Source organism: Lissotriton helveticus, chromosome 2_1 (assembly GCF_964261635.1).
Source record: "Lissotriton helveticus chromosome 2_1, aLisHel1.1, whole genome shotgun sequence".
NCBI classification, from domain to species: domain Eukaryota; kingdom Metazoa; phylum Chordata; class Amphibia; order Caudata; family Salamandridae; genus Lissotriton; species Lissotriton helveticus.
The window spans coordinates 1,471,364,440-1,471,382,292 of NC_136059.1; positions in this window are offsets into that span (position 1 = coordinate 1,471,364,440).

Sequence of the window (17,853 nt, forward strand, 5' to 3'; positions counted from 1 at the left end):
ATAGCTGTGTTGAAGGGTAAATTGCATAAGTTCCAAAATGAAGATCTGTAGGTCAGTAGGTTTTTTTGTTTGTACCAGGGCATGTTCCAAAGCTTCGAGGCCTAAATTGTGAGGAATCGAAGTGTACAATGAACAGACATCAATGGTGGTTAGAATGATCGGTTTATCTTGTGGAATACTGATATTGTGAAGTTTGATGAGAACGTCTGTAGTATCCTGAATGTAAGTGGACATGGCTTTAACACTGGCTTGAAGATGTTTATAAATGTAGAGTCCAGTGGGTTCATGAATAGAATCGCAGGTGCTGACAATGGGTCTGAATGGAGGATTCTTCTGGTGTTTGTGTATTTTTGGCACAAGATACATATATGGTATCTGAGGGTGTTCCTTGATTAGAAATCGTTTATCTCTTTCTGTGATGGTTTTTGCAAGAACAGCATTGTTGACTATAGTCACCAGAATGTCTTTGAAATCATTAGTCGGATCCAGATTCAATGTCATGTAAAGGTCTTGGTTGTTGAGATGAGTCTCCAAATTTTCTGCATAGTAGTTAGAATCTAAGGCAACTATGGCTCCACCTTTGTCTGCTTTGGTAATTTTCAAATCCGTGTTGGTAGCGAGCTGTCTCAAAGTTTGACGCTCATTGGTAGACAGATTAGAACGGGGTAGTTCGGGTTTTACAAAGATACCATGTAGCTCTTGTTGAACAACTGTTTCAAAAGTGTCTAACACTTTATGGCTTGTGGCCGGGATGAAAGTGCTCTTTGGACGTAGGCCCATGAGAGTGCTTTCTTCCGTGTTAGTGGTGGGTACACATATGTTGGTAAAAAAGTGTCTAAGTCGTAATGTTCTCATGAATTTGAAAAAGGATATGGTGGTGGTGGAAAACTTTTTCTTGAGTTAAAGTCAAAGGAGTTTGAGAGATGTTTATAATCAAATTCTGTGACTCCTGGTCAATTTTGCTGGGGGTAGTAACGTGGGGTTGCCTCCGGGACCTCCTGGGTCTACGGTAGGTGTTGGGCCTGCCCCTAAAAAAGACTCCATATCTGTAATAGTATTAGAAGTGATTGTTGGGTCACAACTCACTTTAGATGTTGATGGTTGGTCCGATGATTTGGCGCCTGGTTGGGGACCTTGTTGTCTGGGTCTACCTCTAAACGGACCTGTACGTGATGGTTCTTCTGACGATGTTGAATCTACTTCTGTGGATCTGTTAGTCTGTGAACGGTTTTGTCTTCTCACGGCATATATCTCAGCCCAATTATAAACTTCGCCAAGTTTGTAGTCGACTGTGTCGCGTTTGAATTTTCTTAGTTTTCGTTCATTTATTTCTTTGACATATTTATCTAATTGAATGTTGACATCTTCAAGAGACTTGAAAAGTTCTTCGGATGTCAATTTGGTGCTTAATTCATGTTTGAGTTGTTTCACTTCATTTTCCAATTCTTCTAAAAGTTTTGACAGTTCTTCTACAATCAGTAGTATTAGATCAAGAGAACATTTATTTAATATTCCATACCACTTTTCGGTGAACCGTGGATTGTTTTTGCACAGAGTGGATTTCAAGGGAATTCGCAAACCCCGGGGAATGAGTTGGACACGGTGATATCTAATTAGTGTTGAGGCATGTAAGCCTTTGATTAATCTCTCTCTTGGCTGTAAATAATATTTGTCGAATGTTGGCTTGAACAGAACAAGTGCTGGATTCAATGTATTCCGGCTCCTGTATCAGCAAATAAATGCGATCCGTGTCATCCGTGTTGAATTCAAAAGTATCTGCTTTGTTGCTGGTTAAACCGGCGATATCAGCATAGGACATTGTGTGTGGGTGCCAAGCGGTGACGAACCAGAGGAAAATATAAATCAGTATTGGAGGAACCGCTGCACTCCCAAGAAATAATATAATGTGGTTACAAGAGGTCAGAAAATAGCAATTTTATAGGTGCTCCAGGAGATCACCTTCTGGTTCAAAAAGGTGCTATGTAGTATCAAGTCATAGTAAGCCTTACGAGAGGTAAGGACTATCCCTGGGCACTCTTAATGCACAACAGTGCGTAGATAGGTAGTTCGAACGTATATCAAAAAGTTTTCAAAAGGTATCTCATTTCTATGTCTATACCCCCTCCTACATAGTAAGAGCATGTGCGCATGCTCAGCGTCTTCCGGGTTGCCGTACGAGCAGACCGGACCTATCACCCTACATACCGAGAGTAATTCTACTTCTATGCCGGGTAAGCTGTAATAATATTTCACCGCAATGTTTAAACTTCACTGCACGTTTTACAACCCGCACCCTCACTGACTATTTGTACTTTCCAGGCACATTCTATGCATGATTCCAACTGCGTCCACCTCACTCTCACGAATCACTTTTCCTTCCGCCCTCGAGTTATTCGTTTCAATGCTCGGGGACGTTCAGATCTTTAAACCACTCCGTTTTTGAAGACCACTCGATTTTCACCGTAAATTTAATCCCTACGTTGTGTAACTACGAGCACATTTCTATCTCTTTGTCGCCTTGCACTGAAGCGCACGGATATTCTCTAGTACCTCACGTCGAGTACTCCTTTCAGCCCCACCTTTCTGTTCTATTCTTTAGCGCTCCTAAAATATCAGCGGTTTACATTGTTCCTTGCATTCTGTTTTCTTTAGACTCATTCCCCCTGAAGAAGTGCTGTGTAGCACGAAATGCATCGGGGCTTTAAACTTGTCATGGAACTATGAATTGAAATACATATTTGATTAATAAGATATCTTTTGCATCAAAACGTTATTAACATATGAAGAAATATGCTAAGATGAGACTGTTTTGATCACCATTTGGAATACACCAATAAACAACCTTTTGAAAACCTTTTGAAAACTTTTTGATATACATTCGAACTACCTATCTACGCATTGTTGTGCATTAAGAGTGCCCAGGGATAGTCATTACCTCCCGTAAGGCTTACTATGACTTGATACTACATTGCAACTTTTTGAACCAGAAGGTGATCTCCCGGAGCACCTATAAAATTGCTATTTTCTGATCTCTTGTAACCACATTATTTTATATCTTGGGAGTGCAGCGGTTCCTCCAATACTGATTTATATTTTCCTCTGGTTCGTCACCGCTTGGCACCCACACACAATGTCCTATGCTGATATCGCCGGTTTAACCAGCAACAAAGCAGATACTTTTGAATTCAACACGGATGACACTGATCGCATTTATTCGCTGATACAGGAGCCTGAATACATTGAATCCAGCACTGGTTCTGTTCAAGCCAACATTCGACAATTATTATTTACAGCCAAGAGAGAGATTAATCAAAGGCTACATGCCTCAACACTAATTAGATATCACCGTGCCCAACGCATTCCCCGGGGTTTGCGAATTCCCTTGAAATCCACTCTGTGCAAAAACAATCCATGGTTCACCGAAAAGTGGTATGGAATATTAAATAAATGTTCTCTTGATCTAATACTACTGAATGTAGAAGAACTGTCAAAACTTTTAGAAGAATTGGAAAATAAAGTGAAACAACTCAAACATGAATTAAGCACCAAATTGACATCCGAAGAACTTTCCAAGTCTCTTGAAGAAGTCAACATTCAATTAGATAAATATGTCAAATAAATAAATGAACGAAAACTAAGAAAATTCAAACGCGACACAGTCGACTACAAACTTGGCGAAGTTTATAATTGGGCTGAGATATATGCCGCGAGAAGACATAACCGTTCACAGACTAACAGATCCACAGAAGGAGATTCAACATCGTCAGAAGAACCATCACGTACAGGTCCGTTTAGAGGTAGACCCAGACAACAAGGTCCCCAACCAGGCGCCAAATCATCGGACCAACCATCAACATCTAAAGTGAGTTGTGACCCACCAATCACTTCTAATACTATTACAGATACAGAGTCTTTTTTAGGGGCAGGCCCAACACCTAACGTAGACCCAGGAGGTCCCGGAGGTAACACCACGTTACTACCCCCAGCAAAATCGACCAGGAGTCACAGAATTTGATTATAAACATCTCTCAAACTCCTTTGACTTTAACTCAACAAAAAGTTCTCCAAAAGGGCATGAATTTTGTACCAACACATCGAACTAACGAGTTGAATACCACCATATCCTTTTTCAAATTCATGTGAACATTACGACTTAGACAGTTTTTTACCAACATAAGTGTACCCACCACTAACACGGAAGAAAGCACACTCATGGGCCTACGTCCAAAGACCACTTTCATCCCGCCCACAAGCCATAAAGTTTTAGACACTTTTGAAACAGTTGTTCAACAAGAGCTACATGGTATCTTTGTAAACCCGAACTACACCGTTCTAATCTGTCTACCAATGAGCGTCAAGCTTTGAGACAGCTTGCTACCAACATGGATTTGAAAACTACCAAAGCAGACAAAGGTGGAGCCATAGTAGCCTTAGATTCTAACTCCTATGCAGAAAATTTGGAGACTCATCTCAACAACCAAGACCTTTACATGACATTGAATCTGGATCCGACTAATGATTTCACAGACATTCTGGTGACTATAGTCAACAATGCTGTTCTTGCAAAAACCATCACAGAAAGAGATAAAAGATTTCTAATCAAGGAACACCCTTAGATACCATTTATGTATCTTGGGCCAAAAATACACAAACACCCGACGAATCCTCCATTCAGACCCATTGTCAGCACCTGCGTTTCTATTCATGAACCCACTGGACTCTACATTGATAAACATCTTCAAGCCAGTGTTAAAGCCATGTCCACTTACATTCAGGATACTACAGACTTTCTCATCAAACTTCACAATATCAGTATTCCGCAAGATCAACCGATCATTCTAACCACCATTGATGTCTGTTCATTGTACACTTCGATTCCTCACAATTTAGGCTCGAAGCTTTGGAACATGCCCTGGTACAAACTAAAAAACCTACTGACCTACAGATCTTCATTTTGGAACTCATGCAATTTACCCTTCAACACAGCTATTTCAAATCCCCAAACAATCAATACCATCTACAGTTATCTGGAGTAGCCATGGGCAACAGTGCTGCTCCAGCCTACGCTAATTTGTTCATGTATTACTTTGAAAATCAACATATTTTGAAACATCGTTACTGGGAACCATTCCTTTGCTCATACCATTGGTACATCGATGGTATCTTCCTAGTATGTAAGGGCAATGAAATGCAGTTGACCAATGTCATCAAAACTCTCAACTCTATAAATGATCGCATCCAATTCACTTTCACTACCAGCAGATCTGAAATATATTTTCTTGATGTACAACAAATCAAACTGACCAATAATCAATTTGTCACATCAATTCATACTAAACAAACAGATCGCAACAATTACCTGCATTACCACAGTTGCCACCAACCAAGTCTAAAACGGCACTTACCATATTCACAACTCTTAGGTGCCAAAAGGATTGCGTCAACTACCGAACTAAACACTCAAGACAGTCAAAAAATTATCACCAAATTTAACCAACGAGGCTACCCTACACAACTTACTGAATCTGCAGAACAAAGGGCATCGGCCCATACAAGGGCAGACCTATTGAAACCCAAAAACATTCACCAAGAAGATGATAAACGTCTGGTATTTGTATCCAGATTTTCTACTCAATCTACTAAAATCAAGGAAGCAATTCGCAAACACTGGCCAATGTTACAATTGGAAACTGACTTCAACATGATCTTTGAGAAACTGCCAATTTTTGCCTACCAACGTTCCAAAAATATACAATCTCTTTTAAAACAACCCACATTGTCCACTTCGGTCGCATTCAAAGGAACAATACCGTGCCATAACTGCGGACATTGCAGCAGTATCATACCTGGTAATACCCTCTCTCACTCTACAAAAGGCACCCCAATTTCCCTCAGAGTGAACGCCACATGTGATTCGACCAATGTTGTATACATGTTGAAATGCCCGTGTGGCCTCCCATATGTGGGCAAAACGGAACGCAAAATTAAAATGAGACTTACTGAGCATCGCAGTATCATTCGCACTAAGAACTTGAAGACCTGTATTGCCGCTCACTTCGTTGCACAACATCACAATCCCAGTCAAATTCGGTTTCTGATTTTAGAAGTGGTGAACAAACTACCCCACAAAGAAAATAGTAAACATCTACTACAACGTGAATTACATTGGATATACTTTCTCTAAGCCCTACAACCGAAGGGTCTCAATGACAGAATAGAACTCAGCTGTCATTTATAAGTACAGCATACAATTCTGTTTATTGTACATTATCTACCTGATCTCTCTCCTGACTGTATTTACATTTGTTTATTGATATTCATAATGTGATTCTACTTGTTTTCACCATGCTTTTCCTGTTTTTTACTTTTGCTTTCTTTTTAATTCGGTTCTTTCCCCTCTATTCATGTACACCACTAGTAGCTACTATTGTAACACACTTGTTTATTCTTTCGATATCTTTATTTCTGTGATAGCGCATTTTCATTTCTCCTTACGCACTTTCCCTCTATCCAAGTTCACTTTCATCCCTTTGTCCACCCACGACTCATACCCTCACTGCGGTATCTCATTTCTATGTCTATGCCCACTCCTACATAGTAAGAGCATGTGCGCATGCTCAGCGTCTTCTGGGTTGCCGTACGAGCAGACCGGACCTATCACCCTAGATACCGAGAGTAATTCTACTTCTATGCCGGGTAAGCAGTATTATTATTTCACCGCAATGTTTAAACTTCACTGCACGTTTTACAACCCGCACCCTCACTGACTATTTGTACTTTCCAGGCACATTCTATGCATGATTCCAACTGCGATCACCTCACTCTCACAAATCACTTTTCCTTCCGCCCTCGGGTTATTCGTTTCAATGCTCGGGGACGTTCAGATCTTTAAACCACTCCGTTTTCGAAGACCACTCGATTTTCACCGTAAATTTAATCCCTACGTTGTGTAACTACGAGCACATTTCTATCTCTTTGTCGCCTTGCACTTAAGCGCACGGATATTCTCTAGTACCTCACGTCGAGTACTCCTTGCAGCCCCACCTTTCTATTCTATTCTTTAGCGCTCCTAAAATATCAGCGGTTTACATTGTTCCTTGCATTCTGTTTTCTTTAGACTCATTCCCCCTAAAGAAGTGCTGTGTATCACGAAATGTATCGTGGCTTTAAACTTGTCATGGAACTATGAATTGAACTACATATTTGATTAATAAGATATCCTTTGCATCAAAACGTTATTAACATATGAAGAAATATGCTAAGATGAGACTGTTTTGATCACCATTTGGAATACACCAATAAACAACCTTTTGAAAACCTTTTGAAAACTTTTTGATATACATTCGAACTACCTATCTACGCACTGTTGTGCATTAAGAGTGCCCAGGGATAGTCCTTACCTCCCGTAAGGCTTACTATGAGTTGATACTACATTGCACCTTTTTGAACCATAAGGTGATCTCCCGGAGCACCTATAAAATTGCTATTTTCTGACCTCTTGTAACCACATTATATTATATCTTGGGAGTGCAGCGGTTCTTACAATACTGATTCATATGTGAAGGTTACCAGAGACTTTGTTAAAACTATTGACTCCATGCCTTGGCGGGAGGGTGATGTAATGATAGTAATGGATATTGCTAGCCTGTACACATGCATTGCGCATACGTATGGAATCAAAGCAGTGAAGTACTTTTTGCAGAATAGACCTGTAAAATGTACCACTCACAACGAAATGGTCTTACAGTTTTTGGGATTTAGTCTCAATAACAACATTTTTTTGTATCAAGGTCAAAACTACCATCAGGTGTCAGGGACTGCGATGGGCACCTGCTTCGCCCCCAGCTACGCAAATTTATTCGTGGGCTGGTGGGAGGAGCAGGTGGCCTGGGCGGAGAGCAATCATAACTGGAACAAGAACATAGTCACCTGGCATTGTTATATAGATGACCTCTTTATGATCTGGAGAGGGTCTATTGAAACAGCCCTAGAATACATTGAGAGACTAAATCACAATTCAGTAAATTTACGATTCACTGCTGAGATCAGTGCCTCCTCAGTACATTTTCTCGATCTGGAGGTATGCATAACAGATGGCAACATCCACACTAAACTGTTTTGAAAACCAACGGCAGGCAATTCTATATTGCATGCCCAAAGTAGTCACCCACCCAGCCTGATAAGAAGCATTCCGTTTGGGGAACTCTTACGGATAAAAAGGAATGACACCCGAGAGGTACACTTCCAGGTACACGCACAAGAATGCATGGAGAGATTTAGGGCACAAGGTTATGAAGAACGTACCTTGCAAGCAGCTTTGAATAGGGTTAAAAAGATACCCAGAGACCAACTCTTTAAAAACAGAAATAAGACATCTGAAGGTGGGAAATTCAGAATGATCACTACCTTTTCAGAAGAGGCAGGGGAGTTGAAAAAGATCTTTAAGAAAAACTGGAATATCTTGAAACTAGATCCGGTAATAGGAACGGATATTCCACCCCAACCATTGCTTACCTTCAGAAAAGCGAGATCACCGAGAGATACACTCACGAACAGCTATCAGGTCAAAAAGTCTTCAAAGCAGTTATCCACCAGCCTGCAAGGTTTCTTTCCTTGCGGAAAGTGCAAGGCATGCTCTAACAGTAGGAAAGTCTCATCTTACAAAGTACCAGGAATAGACCAACCTAAAAAGATTAAAAAGATTTTGACATGCAGCACACCGTACACAGTGTACTGCTTGGTCTGTCCCTGTGAACTCCAATATATTGGAAGTACAATCCATGAGACAAAAAAGAGAGTCCTGGAACACACTAGGGCCATAAAAAACTGTGATATGAGATATCCGGTAGCCCGACACTTTCAGTTGAAACACAAGAGTGACAGGGATCTACTAAGATTTTTTATATTAGACCATGTCCCGGTACACCCAAGGGGAGGTGATAGATTAATTAGGCTGCGAAGACTAGAGTCTCGCTACATCATCGATCTCCAAACTAGGCACCCTGAAGGGTTAAATACCCATGAAGAACTAGCAGTGCATCTGGGAAAATAAAAGGTTTATGAATTAATGATCTTTAAATTCAGGAATATTTATGTATTGGAAAAGGATGAGAATATACGTGTTATGTATTTGTATATGGGCACAGTTTATCGTGATTGTAAATAGGACTTACTTTGTATCGGCATGGCCCATCCAGGGCGAGATGGAGTAACAGACATATAAATATATAACAAAGGGGGCAAGCCCATCCAGGGCTTTATTCGGTATTGGGCAATGTTGAAATGAGACTCAATAATGCTCACGAATTGTAATCATACATTTGATAACGGTTGTTTATACAATGAGATAATGAAAATTGTTGCTCTGGGGGCATATCTGAATGCTTTACACCAGGTTAAGATGGCGCCCGTAACTTTGTGGAACAGTCCTCTGTTTATGCCGAATATTGTAATGAGATTTGTTAATAAAAATGGCCGCCTTAGATGCGCATTTTCACCATCGAAAAAGGCAAACGCCGAAACGCGTCTGGTCACTGTGGGTTTCGAAATAAAACTGTGAACCCACTCCTGTGAGTACTTTCTCTTTTCTTCGAAAAATACGAGGCGAGTTTGAGCTTCTATTTACTGCGGGAGGCACCGCCCGCGAAAGCACCCGTTCCCTTGAGTGATCTAAGTAGGTGCTAAACGAGGCAGCTTTGATATATATATATATATATATATATATGAATGAATGGATGAGTACATATTTGTATAGTGCTGGCTATCTGTAGGCATCCCAGCGCTTTTAGACCCATAACGGAACACCACCACTGGACGGACTGAAGTATCTTGATGGTGCCTAAAGGTGCACCCAGATAGACCGCATTCGCATAGTCAAGTTGAGAAAGAATCAGGGACTGGACAAGGATCCGTCTAACCTCGAATGGAAGAAGGGTCAAAACCTTCCTTAAAAGCCTCAGAAGGCCGTAACAAGTCAAGGCAACGTTTCAAACCTGAACTTGGAAGCCCAAAGTGGGATCAAGCCAAACCCCCAGACTCTTGATTTGGTTCTTTGGAGTGGGGGAGGGACCCAGACATCTCGGCCACCAAAGGTCAAGATTAATGGGGGCCTTATATCCCAACAACATGATCTCAGTTTTTGATCCATTGAGCTGAGGAAGGAGGCATCCATCCAATCGAGAACCTTGGTAAGGCAAGGGGACAGATTATTTGTCCCAGAATCCACAGCATCCGCCCTAGCAAGGGAGACAACCAACTGCGTATCATCGGCGTAGGTGACCAACTGGATTCCCCAGTAGGTATATATAGTTAGGATTTTTTCTCTATGGGATTTTTGAAAATTCTATGTCTAATAACTTTGGCGTTTGTGGACGGAATTGGCTGAAATTGTCAGGAAAATGGAACATTTTGTTTCTGAGCAGCCCCTGAAAATTTGGGGGGGTTTCGTCAAGGGGGGGCCGAGAAAAAAGGGGGGTCCCAAAACGCGTTTTTCCCATGTTCATTTCCATAGGGCGGCTGGCCTCACTTTTAGCCCGAACGGCTGAATGGATTTGCACGAAACTTGGCAAAATTGTAGGGACTGTTAGCCCGATGTGCCTTTGCTAGGTCTCAATATATGTGCTCCAGTGGATTTTGATAAATTAACGTTCAAAAAAATATATATATCTGTAACAGCGCTCCGGGTAGCGCTCCGGTTCGCGTACTTGACGCGTAACGGAACTTCGCGAAGCGAAGCTGATTGGCTCTCCGGTGTCTGTCAACATTCTAAACAGTCCGGAGTGGCCGCCATCTTGTCTCTCGGTAGGATCGAGAGACAAGAGGAGGCCAAAACAAAGGGGGAAATGACCATAAGGGGGCATAGTAGATCCTCCCTGACACCCTAGGTTTGATGTGGAGGCTTTAAAAGGGCCCCGCGGGTACGCTTTTGTGCAATGGGCGGTGGTAATCTAAATGATGGGGGGGGCAGCATTCAAAGCACATCAGCGTGCATAAACACGAAAATGTTTTTATCTACCACGTACTTGATTTATCTCTCTGAGATGCAGTCCCTTGTGTCTCGGCAATGGTAGTCTGTTCATTACATAGATCGTCCGAGGGCGGTAGTACAGACCACGCGTTGGAAAGGGTCAAAAGCCAGGGGTTTCAATAATGAAAAATCGACATCAATAGGGTTGTCCGTATTCCCAGTCAGTACCCTTCCCCGACCGCCATGTACACAAAGACCGCATACATCACCCATAACGTCAAGGCTAAGTAACTAGAACGTCATAAGGAGTTGCAAGTCGCTCCCATACTGGCGCCATTTTGGTCGAGGCCAGGCAGGTCCAGAGTATAGTTCAATGTCTCCAATAAGTAGCGGCAGGACCAGAATCCCTTTCGGCAGTTCTGGCTTCGTCATTACGAGCACTAGAAAACAAGACATTCTGGGCAATACCACCCTTGACGCAGCCCTTTATTCTACAAGATGGTGTCTTTCAAAAGCCAGGGGTATAGGAGTATGTAACAAGCGAGCCATTTAATTGAAAAAACTAAACGTGACAAACGGTTGCAGGATCAGTGAAGGTTGATTTTATAATTGAAAGTATAACAGGATCAGTTACAATAAAATCGTCCATACGCACACCATGGGCGAGTATCATGGGTAACATTACTTCGAAGCTTTATTAATACAATAATCAATAATGAAAAATCGACATCAATAGGGTTGTCAGTATTCCCAGTCAGTACCCTTCCCCGCCCGCCATGTGCACAAAGACCGCATACATCCCCCATAACGTCAAGGCTAAGTAACTAGAACGTCATAAGGAGTTGCAAGTCGCTCCCATACTGGCGCCATTTTGGTCGAGGCCAGGCAGGTTCAGAGTATAGTTCAATGTCTCCAATAAGTAGCGGCAGGACCAGAATCCCTTTCGGCATTTCTGGCTTAGTCATTACGAGCACTAGAAAACAAGACATTCTGGGCAATACCACCCTTGACGCAGCCCTTTATGCTACAAGATGGTGTCTTCCATTCAGAAAATATTGTTGGCAGCATTTTGAAAGGAAAGATAAACGGCCGTTCTCCTAGTGAGTCTCACATTGTTACATTTATGAAGAATGTTGAAGAGTAGTATGTTGAAAATCTGAAGCCATCGTTCTACAAACTCTCAACCAGCCTTGGATGGAAAAAAATCCTGAAGAATGTACAAACTGAAAACCAGTTTTTGTCTGCATAGCATCAGCAGCAACACTTGAGTCAGCTTTGTGTGAAGCCGCCATCTTGATCCAATCAATACCGTCCCCCCGCACACATTCAGGGACCAGGCCGCATTGCGAGGGCACCGCAGGACGTGTCTTCAGGTCAAACGGATTGTGGGACAAGGTCCAGAATGGAAGAGTCACCAAAAGGCAAAAAGTTCCGCTGGACCCCGGGAGCCGGCCGCCTATGTCGGGGGCGATCTCAGGCCACACCAGGGCAACAAGACTTGGGGAGGGGGCAGGAGCCAAGCGCCCCCTCCCAGTCCGCGCCACCACACCGCCCCTCGGGGGCCTCCGTCAAGCGGTTCAGGGAGGCACCGCAGGCAGCGGTTCTTCAGATCAGTGGCTCTCACCGGCAAGGATCCCCTCCGTCAGCAGCGATTGTTGGCGCTGTGGTTGCGGCCAGAGGCCCCGCCTAGTCAACGCCCCGGCCTCTCCATCTCGTAGGCCGCAGAGTAGTCGGGGAGAAATCCCGGGAACGGCGGCATGCATTACACATCACTAAGATGGCCGGGCCTACTACCCTGGGTTTAAGAGTCTCATGCTCGATCGATTGAGCTGGCCGGATCAGGCAACAAGGAGGTGGGGGGGGCACCTCTTGCTCAACCACCACCTGAGGAGGTGGTCCTCTCTTCCTAGGAGGTGGTGGTGGTGGTGGGGATGCACCAGCTGAAGCTACAACACTTGCCATTGCTAAGTGATGAAAAAAGGTCTTCCTCTCACAAAGATGAAAATCAGAGTGAGGAAACAAGGAGGGGTTTTCATCATTTGGGACAAAAAATAGTTCTAAACCAATGAAAAGTGTTATTTTTAGGTCACATGACCTAGCCTTACATCATTAGGAACCCAAAAGTGAAATGAACCAATGAAAAGTTTTATTAACAAGTCACATGACCTGTTATGCTTACGTTACGCGCGCCGCGCCCCGGATCGCTTCTGGGAAGCTGTGCTTCGCGCCTCGCGCACCGGAGCACTTCCGGGTGCGCTAACGCGGCGCGTCATATGACGCATTACGCGACAACGCGATACGTCGCGGTTACGCGACGCGTCACGATGTTGTTTTCTAACGCGGCAGTTGCGCAAACAGAGCGTTTATCGGCCGGGCATATGGAATACATACACATTCATACCATACAATCAGGGCACGTACGCACAGTCACACCATACAATTTTTCACGTTCCCAGTGATGGTCTGTACTCCATGCAATATCTCACAGCGCTTGTCTATGTCTTTCCCTACATGGAGCACGGTGCGGTCCATGTCCACTCCATTCTTCAGTCGGAACTCCGATGTAACCTACAGAGGAGAAAAGAAAGGGGGGGGATACAGCATTCAGAGCATGTCAGCGCGCGCAAACACGAAAAAGCTTCTACTTACCATGTATCAGACTAGCTGCAGGAACGTGTGATACAACAGATCTTGGCTATCCCTTTCGCATTATTTTTCTGTGTAACATATCCTCCCCTTCTTATGATGCCAAAAAATGTTTCATTTTGTTTGTCTCTAAATTCGAGTTCCCTCTTCGTGTATTTGTTTCTCAATTAGTCTTATTTTATGGGACAAAATACCACACCTTACATTTGGCAGATACCTTAAGCTACGGTCGACCATTTTCTAACAATTCTGGAAAAAGGGCAGGTGTGACGGATAAAAATTTCAATCAATCCAAAATTCAGGCAAAGGGTCTGCATTATCTGTCTTCTATTTTTTGGGAATAACAGCCATTATTCTAAAACCCTACCAACCTAGACGATTGTTATGACGCTGATTCCATACTTCCTTCGAAAACTCTTTATTGCAAAAATGTCAGTATACAAATACGGGCCTACAACCACGTGGGCCGGCCACGGAGCAAACTGGAATCGTATATGATGAGGGGACCTTTACACTGTAGAAAAACGTAACGGGCGGGCCATTAGGTTGCAGGAATTAAGGTGTCTAACAGTTGCGGAATCGATTTTATAATCAAAGTACGACCGGACCAGTTACAATGAAATTATCTAGATATACATTTGCGGGCAAGTACCATGAGTAACGTTAATTCGAACTTTCAATAGTACAGTAATCAATAATACATCAGAACTTAATATCAATAGGGATGTCCAAATGTTCAATCAGTACCCGTCCCCGCCCGCCATGTGCTCCAAAACTGCATACATATCTCGTGATATCAAGGCTGAGCAACCAGTACACATCAAGGAGTTGCGAGTCTCATTTATACCGACGCCATTTTGGGCGAGGCCGGGCAGGTCCAGAATATAGTCAAAATGTCTCCACCAACTAGCGGTCGGACCCGAACCCCTTTCAGCAGTCCAAGAAGTTCTGTTAAATGACAACAGAAGGGACAGGCAACAAGAACCATCAGTCAAAGAGGGGAGGGCAAGTTCTTCTCTACCGGGTCACGTTGGGGCTCCACCGGAACTGATCGAATTGGTAGTCTACAGTGTTTCTGGATGTTTCAGACTGAAGCTGGCGTCAGCATGAGAGCACCACCATCCCGTGGCTACGTCGTGGCCATTCCGCGAGCAATCATGGCAGTCGCTCCCCACCGGAAGCCTGCGGGAGTCGGGGGCCCCGGTGACTCTTGTAGAATCTTCAAGGCTGAGGGGACGCTTTCGGGAATGGGGCCCATGCCCTAGCAGTCAAGCGTCCGAGTTCCAGGGTTGCCCAGAGCCATCCTTGCAGGCCAGGCCCAAGTCTGTGGAGCCGACCGCCATTTCGTGAGCTCCGTGGCAGCCACCTGTCCATGTACCGCAAGAGCAGGCGCAACTCAGCTGGCCGAGCGAGGCACTGTGCCGCAAGAGCGGGCGCAACTCAGCTGGCCGAGTGAAGCGCTGGGGTGCAGCTGAGAAACCTCCACCTGGGGAGGTGGGGGAGGCTCGTTCGCGCCGCCTCTCCCTCCCAGTGCACCCCACGCCGTCTCCTGGCGCAGATATATGTGATGGTCGGACCACGTGTCTTCAGGTCAAACGGATTGTGGGACAAGGTCCAGAATGGAAGAGTCACCAAAGGCAAAAAGTTCCGCCGGACCCCGGGAGCCGGCCGCCTATGTCGGGGGCGATCTCAGGCCACACCAGGGCAACAAGACTTGGGGAGGGGGCAGGCGCCAAGCGCCCCCTCCGAGCCCGCGCCAACACACCGCCCCTCGGGGACCTCCGTCAAGCGGCTCAGGGAGGCACCGCAGGCAGCGGTTCTTCAGATCAGTGGCTCTCACCGGCAAGGCTCCCCTCCGTCAGCAGCGATCGTTGGCGCTGGGGTTGCGGCCGGAGGCCCCGCCTAGTCAACGCCCCGGCCTCTCCATCTCGTAGGCCGCAGAGTAGTCGGGGAGAAATCCCGGGAACGGCGGCATGCATTTGGATCGATGTTGCAGCAGGCTGCCATGTAAATAGTTATTTAATAAAACATTTTACCCTGTTACTTTGCTGGTGTGTTGTATATATTTATAATATTTGAATAGGGTTTGTCGTTATTTTGGGCGGGGTGGGCGGCGGAGCCGAGCTGTCTTACAGCCATCATGGCGTCGAGCTCGGTTCCTCTCACTAGTTTCATATTTCTCATGAGGGGTTGTTCCTAATGTTTCTATTTTAGCGAGGTCAAAAAGAGATCCCATTAGTGGCCTACTGATTTTGCTTGATTCCTTTTGTTTTTTCTAACGATTTTTCACTATCTGCAAAGACTAAACAGAGTATTGCGACTCTGTGCTTGTTTGTAAATAGAGAATGAACCAAAGAGAACCAATTCCAAAACAGTAAATGCTTGGATAACAATCAATCAAAATGGAGAGGGAAGCAGGCACGACGGATTACAACGGGGGCAAAGGCCTGCGTTACCTACCCTTCACTATCTGCAAAGAGAGAATACTCCTAAAAGAAAATAGGGGGGGCAGCGTTCAAAGCACATCAGCGTGCATAAACACGAAAATGTTTTTACCTACCACGTACTTGACATTTTAAAGCTTTTGATATTTGCTATTAAAAAACCATTGAAATTCACTGAAAAAACCATAGGTTATAGACCATATATAGTTAGGAATTAGCATTTACAAAACCTTGAAAATTCACTGAAAAAACCATGGGTTATAAACCATATATAGTTAGGAATTAGCATTTAAAAAACCTTATTTTACTCACACAAAACCATTGAAATTCCATATATAGTTAGTTGCACTAACTATATATCGCGCACCTGCAATCCACTGCTGATGATGTCACATATTACATCATTCATGACATGGTCAGTGACATCACTGATGACATCACTGATGACATCTCAAATGACATCACTGATGACATCACTGATGACATCTCAAATGACATCACTGATGACATCACTGATGACATCTCAAATGACATCACTAATAACATCTCAAATAACATCACTGATGACATCACTGATGACATCACTGATGACATCTCAAATGACATCACTGATGACATCACTCAATCAATCAATCAAAGCATTTATATAGCGCACTACTCACCCGGAGGGTCTCAAGGCGCTGGGGGGAGGGGGTCCGCTACTGCTCGAACAGCCAGGTCTTGAGCTGCTTCCTGAAGGCGAGGTGGTCCTGGGTCAGGCGGAGGTGGGTCGGAAGGGAGTTCCAAGTCTTGGCGGCCAGGTAGGAGAAGGACCTTCCTCCTGTGGTGGCTCTTCGGATGCGGGGGACGGCGGCGAGGGCGTGGCTGGTCGATCGAAGCTGGCGTTTGGGAGCGTAGAAGTTGAGGCGGCTGTTGAGGTATCCTGGGCCTTGGTTGTGTAGGGCTTTGTGTGCGTGGGTGAGGAGCCGGAAGGTGATTCTTTTGTTGACCGGGAGCCAGTGCAGGTCTCTCAGGTGCCCGGAGATGTGGCTGCGGCGGGGGATGTCCAGGATGAGTCGTGCTGAGGTGTTCTGAATCCGCTGGAGTTTCTTCTGGAGCTTGGCGGTGGTTCCGGCGTCGAGGGAGTTGCCGTAGTCCAGACGGCTGGTGACGAGGGCCTGGGTGACCGTCTTCCTGGTCTCGGTGGGGATCCATCGGAAGATCTTACGTAGCATGTGCAGGATGTTGAAGCACGACGAGGAGACGGCGTTGACTTGTCTGGTCATGGAGAGGGAGGAGTCCAGGATGAAGCCCAGGTTGCGTGCGTGGTCTGTTGGTTTGGGCCTGCTGCCCAGGGCGGGGGGCCACCAGGAGTCATCCCAGGCGTAGGGTGATGATCCCAGGATGAGGACTTCCGTCTTGTCCGAGTTCAGTTTCAGGCGGCTGTTCGACATCCATTTGGCTACGTCTGTCATCCCTTCGTGCAGGTTGGCTCTGGCGGTGGCGGGGTTGTTGGTGAGGGAGAGGATCAGCTGGGTGTCGTCGGCATAGGAGATGATGTTGAGGTTGTGCTGGCGTGCGATGGCTGCGAGGGGGCTCATGTAGACGTTGAAGAGTGTTGGGCTGAGCGAGGAGCCTTGAGGAACGCCGCAGATGACTTCGGTGGCCTCCGATCTGAACGGGGGGAGGCGGACTCTCTGTGTCCTTCCGGCGAGGAAGGAGATGATCCACTCCAGTGCCTTCTCCTGGATTCCGACGTTGCTGAGGCGCTGTACTAGGGTACGGTGGCAGACCGTGTCAAAGGCCGCGGAGAGGTCC